Genomic DNA, 15,610 nt, shown 5'->3' on the forward strand with positions numbered 1-15,610 from the left:
GTCTTGATTTTAGTAATGTCTTATGATTTTTTGAAAGGTGATTTGATTTTGTTTGCTGAAACCACCATATAAATAATAGTTTGTGAATTTAAAATATCCAGAGAGACAGAAACGTTGTCATGAAAAGAAAGCACTGGACTTTGTTTTATAAATCTCAATATCTTACTAACGAGATTGGCTGTCCTTGGACAAGTCAAGTGCTGTATACTGAGATCTAACCTGTGTGTAGTGGGAATGATGAATTTATCTCTCAGAACTCCCAGGATGTTAATTTTGACAGTCTAAGGGTACAAGGAAAAATTAAAAATAAAATAAAGATGCTGCATGATTCATAAGAAAATAGTAATTTTTTGGTTTAGTTATTTTTAATAAGGCATCATAAAGAGGTGAAGAGATCAAGCTGTAGGTTAGGAAACAAGGCTTTGAAACTTGGCTCTGAAACGCCTTATATCTGAGTGACAATGAGCAAATGTCATAATCTTTCCAAACCTCAATTTCATTATCTACAAATGGGAACGGCTGCAGCAGCACCCACCTCACAGTCTACTTGTTTCATGATATTCAATGAGAATAACCAGAAGCATTAATTATTTTGCCTTGTTATGGAGGCAGAGGATGCCTTCAGAGCAGGGGCAAGTCCATATGTTATTCACTAATTTGACAGTATTTATTGTGCCTTGTCAGGATCTAAGATTTATTATTTAGCTGGAGACAGACATCAGCAGGACTTTCTACTTCTCCTGAGACCACAGCCATAAAGAAAATTAAACTCCTTAGTGCTGTTCCCTCCAAACGTTTCTTCTCAATTTTGTTTGCCCAAGTTTCAGAGACCATTACTTCAGTCTTACGATTTTCCATGTGAGCTCACTGAAATCACTGGTCTTGGAGGTTAATACATCCCCTATCTCTGCTGCTAACTTTCTGACTGACTCTATAAACCAGTAAATTTCACTGGATCTCATCAAATTTTTCTGAGGAAAGGAAGGGAGGAAGGGAGGTAGGAAGGGAGGAATGTAGAAAGGGAGGGAGGGAGGAAGGGAGAAGGGAAGGGAGGGAGGGAGGGAGGAAGGAAGGGAGGGAGGGAGGGAGATTCATTTACATCAGACAACCCACTAAAAGTTTTCATTTTAAAAACTGTAACACCATCAGCCATTCTTTGAAAGCAGATCTGTTTGATTCCAGAGTTTCTTCACTTATACTTGGAAGCTGTTTAACAAGCTCAAAAAGACACACAAATATCAAGCACCTACTCTGTGCCTGACACCAGATCTATTTTTAATACACTTTGGGTATTTTCTGAAACGAAGACTATTTTCCATAATCAATTCCCAAACCAAGCACATGCATGCCTCAGACACCAGCAGAGTGAAAGTAATGAACATGAATGCCACCTTTGTTAAATTCTGAAATGGACCTAAAGGCACCCGTATACTATATGAAGTCACACTGCTAAGCTTTCATACCTAATTTCCTAAAATGAGAAGGGTGGAGGATCAGTTGAATGAAAGGCTACTGTAGAAAGAGCAACACATATGTCCTCTTGGCAAATGAATGCCTTTTTTCCAGTTGTTAGAGTTAATGCTGGCACAGGAAGGGAGCAGCAGGGGCCAGAGTTGTTTTTCCCCTTTAGAGCAACAGGGAGAATGTACCACAGATAAGAGTCACCCGGGTGTTTGGCTTTTGAAATGGAAATAGAATTGCTGTGTACATGTCTGCTTGATCTGGGAAGCCTGAGAATTCTTCTCCCTGCCCCCATCTCTTAATTCCGATTACTGCCAGACCGAGATCTATCTATCAGTTCTGAACGTTCTGTGCAAGAAAGGTTTCATTGTGAGGGGAGGGTTCGGGGGATTGGCCTCATTTTACCAAGAGAGGGCTATTATCTTGCAACAGCTGTTTATAGTTAAATGGAGCCCATACTTAAAGCCTGACCCCTGGAGCCTTATTTAGTGCCTGTGGATTTGTGGTGAACAGAGTCAGGCTTAACTCTTTCTTCTCCATGTTGTTAATGGCATCAATGGGGTAGAGGCGGGCGGTCTGCAAACAAAGAGGATGACAGGAAGGAGGGCTGGAGCACGCAAGTAGGGCAAGCAGTTATTTCAAATGAGGGTGACTGTTGAGGTTTTAGTGCATGTTAGGGATGTGTTGAGCACATTGCATGATTTTTGTTAATTTCAACCATCAGCACTGATATTGATATGATTCCACCCATTTCATAGGAGAGAAAGGGAGGCTTAAGCAACGAATGCCAGTCAACTGCAGAACCAAAGCTCATAAACTCTAGGTATGCCTCCTGTTAATTCAGAAGCTTTAACTGAGGGCATTCAACATGTCTTGCACTGTGCTGGCCTCACTATCATGGATAGAGGGTCTCCACCCACAGGGCTCTTAGGCTGGCCAGAAAAGTGAGTGAATACAGGTGATACACTGAGGATGGAGAAAGGCAGTGAAAACCATATAAACTTCTCACTCTATGGGAAAGAGAGTAGACCAAGAACCCAGAGGAATTTAGGAAGGGTGGCAGAATTTATACAAAGGAAGCTCATTGTAAGAAGAGAACACAGCTGCTGAAATACATACATGGATATACACACATACATACACATGCATATACATGCATGCATTCCACAGAGAAACACTCAGAGAATTGATTCAGAGAGGGCCATGAGGGGTAAGCGGGGCCCGAGCCCCAGGAGCACTCTGGCTGCCCGTGCACAAGCTTAGACTTGATTATACAGGTGATGGGCAACAAGATAGTAAGAGTTCCATTTTGGAAAGGTCACTCTGGCTGCAGAGGGAACAAGGTTGTGGAGGTGGCAAAAGATGTTGAGAAAAGTCAGTATATTCTATCACAACCCAGGGAAAGGAAAAAAGGCCAGAACTATGGAAGTGGGCAGTTGGGAATGGATTCAAGAGATGTATTGCAGGTAGAACAAGTAGAAATGGTGTTCAGTTTCTTTGCCTCTCTTAAGACTAAAGAGAGGTTAAATTTTCCAGCAGGAAGTTGGAAGGAGCATGGCTCAAACCACTAACCCAACCCTAAATAATATACATTCCTGAGGGTTACAATGCTAACCAGTGGTTTTAGGGGTGGCAGTGAGACTGCACCAACACACACACACAGACACACACACACACACACACACACTCTTTCATTTTCTCAGCACGTCTGGAATTTTTTGCTCTCCTCTTTGTTTGACTCCAACATCTTTTCCGATGACAAAGAAAACCAAAGATTTTGAAATCCATTGTTGAGCACAAAGAGAGGCGGAGTAAGAGGGTTGTGGGGGAAAAGTTGGCCGACTCTGAACTTTATACCCTGCCTTGGTACCCAACAATTCGCAGTGGGAGAGAGAGTGGCTTGCCAAAGAGCTCTGTGTGACTGGGCTAAGCTAGAAGAATATGTAAAGTTCAAGATGAAAAGACAGCCCTCACAGCTGAAAACAGAGCAGGGAGCTAACCGAGCTTGGGAAAGGAGACTTCACAAAGAAAAGTGCTTATTTGCAAACTCGTTTCTCTGCAGCAAATGCTCCCAGGAACTCTGGCAAAAGGAATTCCTGGACACAGTCCTTTCCATTGAGCTTTTAGTGATCTGCGGTTAATTACCTCTCACCAGGCTCTCTCCTACAGCCAATCCATGGGGCAGCCTGCAGAGGCCTGGGGTAGAAGTTTTGCCATTTTAATTCCAACATTCAACAGAGTTAAAGTTTTACAACTGCAGAACTGGAAAGAACCTTACTTTTCTTTCTACTTGGAATTCCTAATTTTTGCTGGAGTGGTGGGTCAGACAATGCAGGGACAAAGGCCAGGCTGCCTGGGAGACAGCTGTATCTGCTGCCTGCAGGGGCCTGGGGGTTCTAGCAAGGTGTGTCCCTCATGCTGTAAGGAAGTCCAGGAGAACCTGTCACTCAGCAAAAAGGGCTGTTGGGCTGCCTTAGAGCATTCTTGCAATTGAGCCACAGATGTGCTTCCATTGGCCAAATGGACTAAGGTCACTTCCAGCACTGCACCCTGGACTTCCATGATTTTACATCAAAACAAAACAAAACAAGTTTCCTGAAAAGAAGGTGTTTTAGAAAAGGTTCTCCAGAGAAACAGAAAAGCATATCTATACATTCTATCTATCTGTCTGTCTGTCCATCCGTCCGTCCGTCCGTCTGTCCGTCTGTCCGTCCATCTATCATCTCCATATCAATACTATTTATCTATCAAGAGATTTTTTTAAAAATTGGCTTTTGAGGCAGGAGGGTATAGTAAGTCTGAAATTTATAAGGCAGCCCAGCACATTCAGCTCAGGTGTTGCAGTCTTGAGTCCAAATTCCACAGGGCAGCAAGCTGGAAACTTAGACAGGGTTTTTAATCTTGCAGTCTTGAGAATTCATTCTTCATCAGGAAACCTCTGTATATGCTCTTAAGGTCTTTCACTGATTGGATGAGGCCCACATTTCCTAAAGTCTACTGATTTAAATGTTAATCACACATTTAAAATAGCTTCACGGAGGCCTTGCTCGGTGGCTCACGCCTATAATCGTAGCACTATAGGAGACTGAGAGGGGTGGATCACGAGATCAGGAGTTGGAGACCAGCCTGGCCAAGATGGTGAAACCCTGTCTCTGCTAGAAAATACAAAAAAAAAAAAAAAATTAGCCGGGCATGATGCCATACGCCTGTAATCCCAGCTACTCAGGAGGCTGAGGCAGAAGAATTGCTTGAACCTAGGAGGCGGAGGTTACAGGAGCCAAGATCGTGCCACTGCACCCCAGCCTGGGTGATAGAGCAAGACTCCATCTCAAAAAAACAAAAAAATACCGTACCAGAAAAATTTAGGCTAGTATTTGACCAAAGAAGCAGGCACCACAGCCTAACCAAGTTGACACATAAGCTTGACCATCATAGAGGAGTATTGCAGCAATGTCTAAAATAAGCCAAAAGTCTATGTATTGTGGAATATATAATTGGCAAAAGATTGAGATTAATAAAGAACCATGCATTTTATTGTGCTCGAAATCATTTCAGGTAAGTTAAAATCCTACACGCTAGAGAGAAGAATGTCCCCACACCTAAGGTTCCCAGTCCCTCTGCCCCAGTGCAGTCACCACCAACACACCCACTAGAGGCCTGTTCCTCCAGGAGTCTTGAGTCCCTATCTTCCTCCCTTGGGCCTCAGACAGTGGGCAGCACTGTGACCAATGACTTATACCCAGTGAGAATGTCCTCCAGCCTGGGAGACCCCGTGTGCTGGGGATAAAGTCACTGTCTTCAAATTTTTGTCTTTTCTCCCCTAACTAGGGTTTAACTCAGGCCATTTTAGATCTATCTGCATCCCTGCTCCTGTTTTCAGACTTCCCAGATCAAGCTGACATGTGCACAGCAATTCTATTTCCATTTCCAAAAGCGAAACACCCGGGTGACTCTTATCTGTGGTACATTCTCCCTGTTGCTCTAAAGGGGAAAAACAACTCTGGCCCCTGCTGCTCCCTTCCTGTGCCAGCATTAACTCTAACAACTGGAAAAAAGGCATTCATTTGCCAAGAGGACATATGTGTTGCTCTTTCTACAGTAGCCTTTCATTCAACTGATCCTGCACCCTTCCCATTTTAGGAAATTAGGTGTGAAAGCTTAGCAGTGTGACTTCATATAGTATACGGGTGCCTTTAGGTCCATTTCAGAATTTAACAAAGGTGGCATTCATGTTCATTACTTTCACTCTGCTGGTGTCTGAGGCATGCATGTGCTTGGTTTGGGAATTGATTATGGAAAATAGTCTTCGTTTCAGAAAATACCCAAAGTGTATTAAAAATAGATCTGGTGTCAGGCACAGAGTAGGTGCTTGATATTTGTGTGTCTTTTTGAGCTTGTTGAAGAGCTTCCAAGTGTAAGTGAAGAAACTCTGGAATCAAACAGATCTGCTTTCAAAGAATGGCTGATGGTGTTACAGTTTTTAAAATGAAAACTTTTAGTGGGTTGTCTGATGTAAATGAATCTCCCTCCCTCCCTCCTTCCCTCCCTTCCTTCCTTTCTTCCTATTAGCTATTTTTCCTGTTGTGGTATGTATTTGACCACAAGGATAATTCTAATACATTTCAAAAAGCGTAAGTTATACAAACCTCCTTCATTTGCCACTACACAATAAAATTAGAAATTAAGAAGCAGCAGCCAGGCACGGTGGCTCATGCTTGAAATCCTAGCACTTTGGGAGGCTGAGGCAGGTGAGTAGCTTAAAGCCAGGACTAGCCTGGGCAACATGACAAAACCTTATCTCCACCAAAAATACAAAATTAGCCAGTCTCATGATCTGGTCTCAAAAAAAAAAATACAAATTAAAAAGCAAAACATATAAGATTATATATATATGTAGCTATTTTTGCTGATGCACTCCCTTTCTCCACTCCCCTCTATCCCACAATTGTGGCTTTTTATGTTCCCTCTTATTTTAAACCAAGATATGACAAAAGGGAAAATAACTTTTAGGGAGACAGAAATTCAAAGAGAAAAATTCAAGGAGTTACGACTATAAGATATTATTTTATCTTATTCTAAAAAATAATGTGCCACTATCTCATATTCTTTTACACCCATTTTGGCCTGAATGTCAGCTCACCTAAGAGGAAGACTATCCCTTGGATTAGGAGTAAAGGTCCATACTGGGCTTTTCCAGCCCTCTAGTTTGTTTAGCCAGGCCCTGTTTTGTCTATTTGCCTGAGAAGCAGATCTATTTGTAAAGACACAGGTGGAAGTTTGTTGTGTAAGGCCTTTACTCAGGTAAAGGGCATTTCCTTTGGAAATTCATCTTCTTTTTCATGAATACCCCAAGAGAATGTCATCTGTCCTACAGAATTTAGTAAAACATAGCTAAAAGATTGAAGTGAGTGACCCCACTAGACCTTTAATAAGAATCAGTCATGACAGGATGAGAATAGAAACCAAACCACTTGTGTTGTTGGGTGCTGGTCGGCAGGTTAGGAACACTTCAGGTTGAGAGGGTCATGCAATGATGCCAGCACCACAGTAAATATTTATGCACAGGCCTCAGCAACATGGCATGCTTCAGTGCCTTAAGACCTAAGTAGGGTCGGAATCTAACTGACCTCTGAAATACCAGTGTAAGAGATTCCTCATATGTCTTCTGATGGGCATGACCTCTGGTCAAGGCTCCCCTCAAACCTATGCCTTTCCTTTTAGCATTCCTTGCCATTGTGGCAAGTAAATTGCTGGTTTAATGATTTACTGGATGTCTTTCTCCTCTGTTGGATGATGACTTCTGTTGGATCAAGGATAGTGTCCTGTGTAATGCTCGGCATGACACTGAGTAAATAAGGGCTACATGAATATTCATTCTGTGGATGAATGTACCACCCAACCCATCACAGCCAGGGTTCTACATCCCTCAGGTGTGAATGAGCAGCTATTTTCATCCATATAACTATGTCCACTTCCAGGTACCATAGATACAAATAAAACTCGAGTGTTTAAAATACTTTTCCTTTCTGAGATTTGGGGTATTCACATTGATAAATTGCTCCATGCTTTCGGGAGTATTAAGAAGCTGCCACTTATATGAGACCACTTTCTACTACCACTACTTCTTATGAGATTATTTTTTTAAAAAGAAATAACTAGCTGGATGCAGTGGCTCACACCTGAAATCCCAGCACATTGGGAGGAGGTCGAGGCAGGTGGATCACGAGGTCAAGAGATCAAGACCATCCTGGCCAACATGGTAAAACCCTGTCTCTACAAAAAATACAAAAATTAGCTGGGCGTTGTGGAGCATGCCTGTAATCCCGGCTACTCAGAAGGCTGAAGCAAGAGAATTGCTTGAACCAGGGAGGCGGAGTTTGCAGCAAGCCAAGATCCCGCCACTGCACTCCAGCCTGGCACCTGGCAATGGAGCGAGACTCTGTCTCAAAAAATAAATAAATAAAATAAATAATAAAAAATAACCGTCAGTGTATGCATGATTTTCAACTACAGATCTTTTATTGTCCAAAACTTGAAGAAACTATGCAGTCATAAGAAACGATGAGTTTGTGTCCTTTGCAGGGACATGGATGAACCTGGAAACCATCATTCTCAGCAAACTGACACAAGAACAGAAAATCAAACACCGCATGTTCTCATTCACAGGTGGGTATCGAACAATGAGAACACATGGACACAGGGAGGGGAACATCACACACTGGGGTCTGTTGGGGGGAAATAGGTGAGGGACAGTGGGGGATGGGGAGTTGGGGAGAGATAGCATGGGGAGAAATGCCAGATATAGGTGATGGGGAGGAAGGCAGCAAATCACACTGCCATGTGTGTACCTATGCAATAATCTTGCATGTTCTTCACATGTACCCCAAAACCTAAAATGCAATTTAAAAAAACTTGAAGAAAAGCTGTTGTGTTTGTGTTTCTTTTCCATTTAATTTGGCTTTCATGGTAAAGGTGCCTGGGATCCTATTTAAGGGAGACATTGTTCAAAGCCCTCTGTAGTTGTATCCCCTTCTTTTTTTCCTTCTTTTCTCAGCACTTTTCCTTCCTCTTTTCTCATCACTTCCTACCATGCACTAAATGCTTCAGCCCACCGTTGCATGAAGCTGTACACAGAGGGGTGGCCACGAGGCATCAGGTCTTGAGAAAGGTCATGAGAACACACAGAGAATAACACAAATATAGCCTCAGTTCTCATGAGTTTATGCTTGACTGATGAAGGCAAGAATGAGAAAGTACTTCAAGTTTGATGAAAGTTACAAGAGGACTTTAAGAGTGTTTTAGGAGCATACATAAAATAACTGGAGTCTAGCATGCCAGGACAGGCCAACTTGAGAATGTGACATTTGAGCTGAGAATTAAAGGAATCAGTAGCAGTCAGCCAAATGAGCAGAGTTTGGTTGAGGACACTCTGTAGGCAGTGGGAAGAGTGGTTAAGAAGACCCAATGTTCAGAAAGAACATTCTGGGTTAGAGAAAATGAAAGCAGCCAGACTACCAGCAGAAGGGAAAGAGTTATCCTAATCCAACACATGTACAATTTCATTCATCTCCAGTTTTTCACTTTTGTGGTTCCTTTGGTCTTAAATGCTGTTCTCCTTGTGTATCTGCAACTACAGGCATATGCCACCACACCCAGCTATTTTTCTTTTTTTTTGGTAGGGTGGGTTTCACCATGTTGCCCAGGCTGGTCTCAAGCTCCTGAGCTCAAGTGATCCACCAGCCTCCACCTCCCACAGTGCTGGGATTACAGGCATGAGCCTCCATACCCACTCCCTACCAAAATTCTTTATGCAAACTTTTACCATGGTGCTCATCTGTTTGTAGTTCTACTCTATTACTATGTCCTCTGCATTGCTGTAACTCTATATGCCTCATTCCCTGGGCTCACATCATGGCCAATGCAAAGAGAAACTCAATGCTTTTCCCAAAGTGAATTGAATTGTTTGATACAGCAACATTCAATGTTGACAATATTCTAGAAGGTTTTCAGTCCACAATCCCACCTAATACTGGAACACTTTCTTTTGTATTTCTGACAAGGCTTTCCAGCTAATTATTGTCTCCATAAAAGCCCACAGAGGGTAAAGAATGTAAGCTTCAGAGTTTGGAAATATCTATAAAAGAACACATTGAGGGAAAGGTTTAACTTGGGTAAGAAGATTAATAGTCTGAGCTTAAAAGTCATTAAAAAGATGTAAAGGAGGAATAAAGTTTGGATAAACAAAGCCATATCTAATGAAACATTTTTTTATATCAAAGGCAAGTTGTGAGCAGTGGGACCGACACTGGATTTATAAACATCATAAAGTGTCATGGATATTGTGAGTGGGAAAATCTGTCACAGAAGGTTGAAAGCCACAAAAATTAGGTCAGCACTGAAGATCTTAGGACATTCTAGAGTTGCTCTCAATGTGGGTTCCTAGTCTCAGTAACTGAACTCTATGCTTATTTCTCTAATCCAGCTTGCACCTCTTTAGCAGGTCCTGGCCTCTGGGTCCTTATACCAGGCGCTCAAGGTATATGTAAGGCTGGGTGCAGTGGCTCACGCCTGTAACCCCAGCACATTGGGAGGCCAAGGTGGGCAGATCACTTGTGGTAAGGAGTTCAAGACCAGCCGAACACGGTGAAATCCCATCTGTACTAAAAATACAAAAATTAGCTGGTGTGGTGGTGTATGCCTGTAATCCCAGCTACTGGGGAAGCTGAGGCAGGAGAATCACTTAAACCCAGGAGGCAGAGGTTTCAGTGAGCTGAGATCACACCACTGCACTCCAGCCTGGCTGAAGGAGTGAGTCTCTGCCTCAAAAAAAAAAAAAAAAAAAAAAAGTGTATGTGAGATAATAATAACGATTATAACAAGAAACACAACTGCGGCAACAACAAACATAATGCATTATTAAAAAAAAAATCTCTACCTATGTGAACTGCCCTTCTCCCTTTTTAAAATGCAAATAATAATGTTCATCCCACATAGGTCACAGAGTTGTCCTATAGACAGTATACGCACATAAAGGGTCATTGGAAATAGCAGCATGTCATAGCAGACAAACATTAGTGTTTACTCAGGTGAACATGAAACAAATCTGACTTTATTATACTCTTTTGTTTATTCAGTCATGCTTGTATTCCTTAATCAGCAAATGTTCATTTCATGACTTAGTTTTGAAAACCCAGTAACTACCATGAATAATACATCATACTTTCTGCTTCCCACCAAGCATGCTTTATGAGGTTGCCAAGAGGAGTAACTTTGATGGCAGGTCAAGGTACACAGTCTTTTGATTTAGAGCTTGTATTTGGAATCACAGTTTGTTTGCTGTTTTCATACCATGTAGTATGAAGAGCTTTTTCTCCTCCATTTGGCTGCCCCAGATCACTTGTTGGATCTCAGTGTCTTCAACTCTAGAATGTAGTTGTCTATTTTTTATGGTGCCCCCTGGAGCTGCCCAGTAGGAATTTTGGCTTTGACAAATAGTTTATATTTTGTCTTAGACCACGCCTTCCAAATTGCCAGTATTTTGTCCAAGAGTGTTTGTGAAATATGGTAACAATCAGAATTTAACTTTATTTATGTGGACACCATAACAGACCTTGAGAATATGATGTTAAGCAGGGAAGGCCCAGCCAGCACCAGCATCTGCCTTCTCTAGCTTAATATCTACAAGGGAAGACAACATGTCATGTGAGTAATCACAGGAAAGCGTGAAGGGTGTTAAAACAGGGGAAGAAGAGGAAAATGTGCAAACACACAGCAGAAAGAAACCTAACTCAGCTCAAAGGTCACTGACATTTAAGGAGATCTTAATGAAAGTACAGTCTTAAGTGATTCAAATGCAGAGGTGAGGCTAGGCGAGGAAGTAGTGAGGACAGGGGAAAGTCCCACTCTGACAACAAGTTGGCATTTTAAGGCTGGCATCTAAAGCATAGTGGTTCAAATCACACCTCCATACCTTACTAATTCTGTGACTCTGGACACGTCACATAAGCTTACTATGCCTCAACGTCTTTATTTGTACAATGTGAAAATATAATACCCAATCTTGCTGCATTAATGCAGTACTCAAACTCATACATTAAAAGCTCCTAGAAACATGCACAGATCATAGCGAGAGCTACATAAATGTTGGCGGTTATGATCATGATTTTTACTACTGCTACTGTTGCTAGCTATGTAATTCCAAGAAACGCAGCAAAACTCCCAGAACTTCAAGGTAATCATCCATAAAATGGGAATACTAATACCTATACCATAGGGAGATTATTAACTGGAATAAGTGCAAAATATGTGCATCTGATAAGTGTCCTATAGATGCTCAATAAATGCTACCTGGTATTACTAGCAATAGCTGAAACCTCATGGAATGCCTTGACCTTGACTCTGACCTACTATTTACAAATGATCGATGTGTATAAATACTGACTAGTCTTTCTTGTCTAGGTTGGGCTAAGGGGACAAAACTCAGGTAGAGGACAGGTCAAGTGTGCTACTGGCAGCCTAACACAAAGATGGGCCACCATTCAAATGTCTTAAGCAAAGCCCAAAACTATCTAATGACAATACATTCCCTTTGTAAGTTATTTAATGATGGTGCTTTCAATGTCCCTGGCCCTGAAGAGTTTTCCATGTCTCTTGCTTTGAATGTCACATTCAATGGGGAAAAGGTCAGCAACAAAGAGGAGGTGAGAACAACTAGGAAACTCTTGTGCCAACACCTGTCAATGAGAGACTTAATGACCTTTCAGTGACTCCCCTTGGGCTCCCCTTGATGTAAGTCCGAGAGGCAGAAGACTGAGCTGCTCTCAGGAAAAAGGATCCATCACCCAGCCAGTTCCCCAGGTCCCATTAAAAGGCTGACACCATTAATCTGCACTACTTTACTTCTCATTATGCAGAAATGTGCTCTTGATCAAAAGTCCCCTTGCGTAGCAGCCTCATTCATTACCAATAGCTGTAGGCCACACACCAGAAATTCATAATCAGCTGACATTATCCACTCAGATCATCCCCAGGATTTGAAAAGCTCCCCGTGTCTGTCATTACGAAGAGGCAGCCACATGGGATGCAATCTGCAAACAGCCCTGAGAGTTAACACAACAGAAGGCGTGTTGAACAAGTTTCCAGATAAGGAAGGAACTCCTGTCTCCCTGGTAAGTGTTTGGGTCACCTACTTTCTGAGAACTCACCTGCATTAACCCCATAAGGGAACTAAGAATCTGACAATTTGGAGACAAAGAGGACCTAGGAGAGGTAGACCAAAGCTCAAGACACCAAGATGCTATTACTGGGACACAAAGCCCCTGGAAAAACGAGATACTTCTAGTTCAAGCTTACATGTTTCTAAGTTTAGGGCCTTTTCTCCAACATCCAGATTTTCCTTTACCATTCACTTGTTGTATGAACTTAGTCTGATCACTTGCATTCCATTCTCCATTTTATATTATTTTATTTTTTATTTTTTGAAACAGAGTTTTGCTCTGGTCGCCCAGGCTGGAGGGCAATCGTGCAGTCTCGGCTCACTGCTACGTCTGCCTCCCAGATTCAAGTGATTCTCCTGCCTCAGCCTCCCAAGTAGCTGGGATTATAGGCACCTGCTACCACACCAGGCTAATTTTTGTATTTTTAGTAGAGACGGGGTTTCCCCACGTTGTCCAGGCTGGTCATGAACTCCCGACTTCATGATCCACCTGCCTAAACCTCCCAAAGTGCTGGGATTACAGGCATGAGCCACCGCACCCAGCCTCTCACTTTTATTTTTTTCCTCTTTTCGTTTGCACAAATTTATAGATTGCATGTGAAATTTTGTTACATGAGTCAAATACGTAGTAATGAAGTCAGGGTATCCACAGTGTTCTTCACCCAAGTATAATCCATTTTTATTAAGTGTAGTCATTCTACTCTGCTATCAAACATGGAATTTATTCCTTCTATCTTACTGTATGTTTGTACCCTTTAACTCACTTCTCTTCATCCTCTCTCCTCACCCTCATCACCCTTTCTAGTCTATGTTATTTATCTTTCTACTCCTTCCATGTGATCAGACTTTGTAGCTCCCAAATATAAATGAGAACATGCAATATTTTTACATGGGTGTGCCTGGCTTATTTCACTTAAGATAACAACCTCTAGTTCCATTCATGCTGCTACAAATGACTTGATTTCATTACTTTTTTTCTTTATTTTACTTTAAATTCTGGGATACATGTACAGAACGTGTAGGTTACATAGGTATATATGTGCCATGGCGGATTGCTGTACCTATCAACCTGTCATCTAGGTTTTAAGCCCTGCATGCATTAGGTATTTGTCCTAATGATGTCCCACTTCTTGTCCCCCATCCGCCGACAGGCCCCAGTGTGTGATGTTCCCCTCCCTGTGTCCATATGTTCTCAATGCTCAACTCTTGCTTATGAGTGAGAACACGTCATGTTTGGTTTTATGTTCCTGTGTTAGTTTGTTGAGAATGATGGCTTCCAGCTCCATCCATGACCCTGCAAAGGGCAACATGAACTCATTCTGTTTTATGGCTGCATAGTATTCCATGGTATGTATGTGCCACATTTTCTTTATCCAGTCTATCATTGATGGGCATTTGGTTTATTTCCAAGTCTTTGCTATTGTAAATAGTGCTGCAATAAACATACATGTGCATGTGTCTTTACAAAGGATTTCATTCTTCTTTTTAGCCATATAGGATCCCATTTTGTATATATATCACGTTTTTTTATCCATTCATCTATTGGTGGACATTCAGGTTGATTCTTTCTCTTTGCTCTTGTGAATAGTGTTTTATTCACATGGGAGTGCTTTATTTTACTTTTGTCTCTTGCAGGATTTACCTGGATTAAATAAAAGACTGTGAGTACAAATGTGTTATAACTCTGTGTCTGTTCTATGGGCATTAACCTTACAGTTGACTAGCAATATTTTTTGCAAGAAGTGGGAACCTAACAAAGCAGTTAATAAAATGATTAGCTACCCAATTCCCTGAGAGATAATCAGGTCCCAGATACTGTGGTAGGGGCTTTGCAAGCATCATAACATTTTCAAACAGTCACAACCATATAATGTTATCATGGAAACTGAATAAATTAATAAAGTGTTTTAAACATATAATAAGCCTTTAATAAATGATACCCATTAACATCCATTAATGGTATCACTAGAATCCTTACTAAACATGCCATAAAAATAGTACTTTTGCCTCTGTTTGAACATCTGACAAGCAGATCATTTTCTCCTGGAGCCCGCTATTGCAATTCTAGACCACTGAGGCCGCTGGGTTGATCTCCCATGACTTGGGCTAGAATCTGCCTCTTCCCAGTTCCAAGCCACTATTTCTGCATTCGCCCCCTAGTCACATAGAAGTAGTATACCTCCCTCCATAAAGAAAAATACCAGGAATTACTTAGAGTATCCATGTCTTATCAAGGTTTTTATTTTCTAGGCTAAAAAGAGAGACATGTCTTTCAGGTGGATCTGGTATGACTTGACTTCTACTTTGTTTCTGAACTTATCATTTAACTCAGTATTATCCATATCCCTGGGATTCACAGGGAGGAAACAGTGGAGAAAAAGCCAAATAACGTTTCTGGCTAATAAAGCAAGAGAGGGAGCCAGCAATAAGCAGATACCTTGGTACATTCCTCCCAGATTAAACAGATGTTATTGTTTTGCCACATTTGCTTCAATTTTCTTTTAAGAAATAAACAACACAGTATGGCAAAAACCCTACCACAATATTCCTTTGCCTCTCTATCCCTCCCCAGAGGTGACCAATACCTGGAAGTGGATATGTAACTTTTTGTGAGTTTTTCCATTTGTATACATATGGATGTATCAGAAATAATATGAAGAACTGTTGTGAACATTTAAAATGTAAATAAATGCTTCCATGCTGTGCATATCATTTTACACCTTACTGTTTGTATTTCATATTACAGAGATTTATCTTTCTTGATATACATAGTAATTCACTTTAATTGCTGCATAGCAATCCACTGTGTGAGTTGCCCACAGTTTATTTACTCAATCCCATTATAAGGAAGACACCTTACTTGTAGGTTGATTAGGTTGATTCTAATTTTTTGAAATTGCAATTTTACAAACATATATGTATGTAGGTATACAC

At 41.4% G+C, this 15,610-nt stretch overlaps 1 long non-coding RNA gene across 1 annotated transcript; it reads left to right on the plus strand.

The window, feature by feature from the left end:
• Positions 1-14,304: 14,304 nt before the first annotated feature.
• On the plus strand, positions 14,305-15,388 carry LOC108288814. Its single transcript, XR_001818861.1, has 2 exons — positions 14,305-14,337; positions 14,927-15,388. It is a non-coding gene; the product is annotated as an uncharacterized LOC108288814 (long non-coding RNA).
• The last annotated feature ends 222 nt before the right edge of the window (positions 15,389-15,610 follow it).

This window comes from Cebus imitator, unplaced genomic scaffold (assembly GCF_001604975.1).
Source record: "Cebus imitator isolate Cc_AM_T3 unplaced genomic scaffold, Cebus_imitator-1.0 Scaffold385, whole genome shotgun sequence".
In the NCBI taxonomy this organism is placed as follows: Eukaryota; Metazoa; Chordata; class Mammalia; order Primates; family Cebidae; genus Cebus; species Cebus imitator.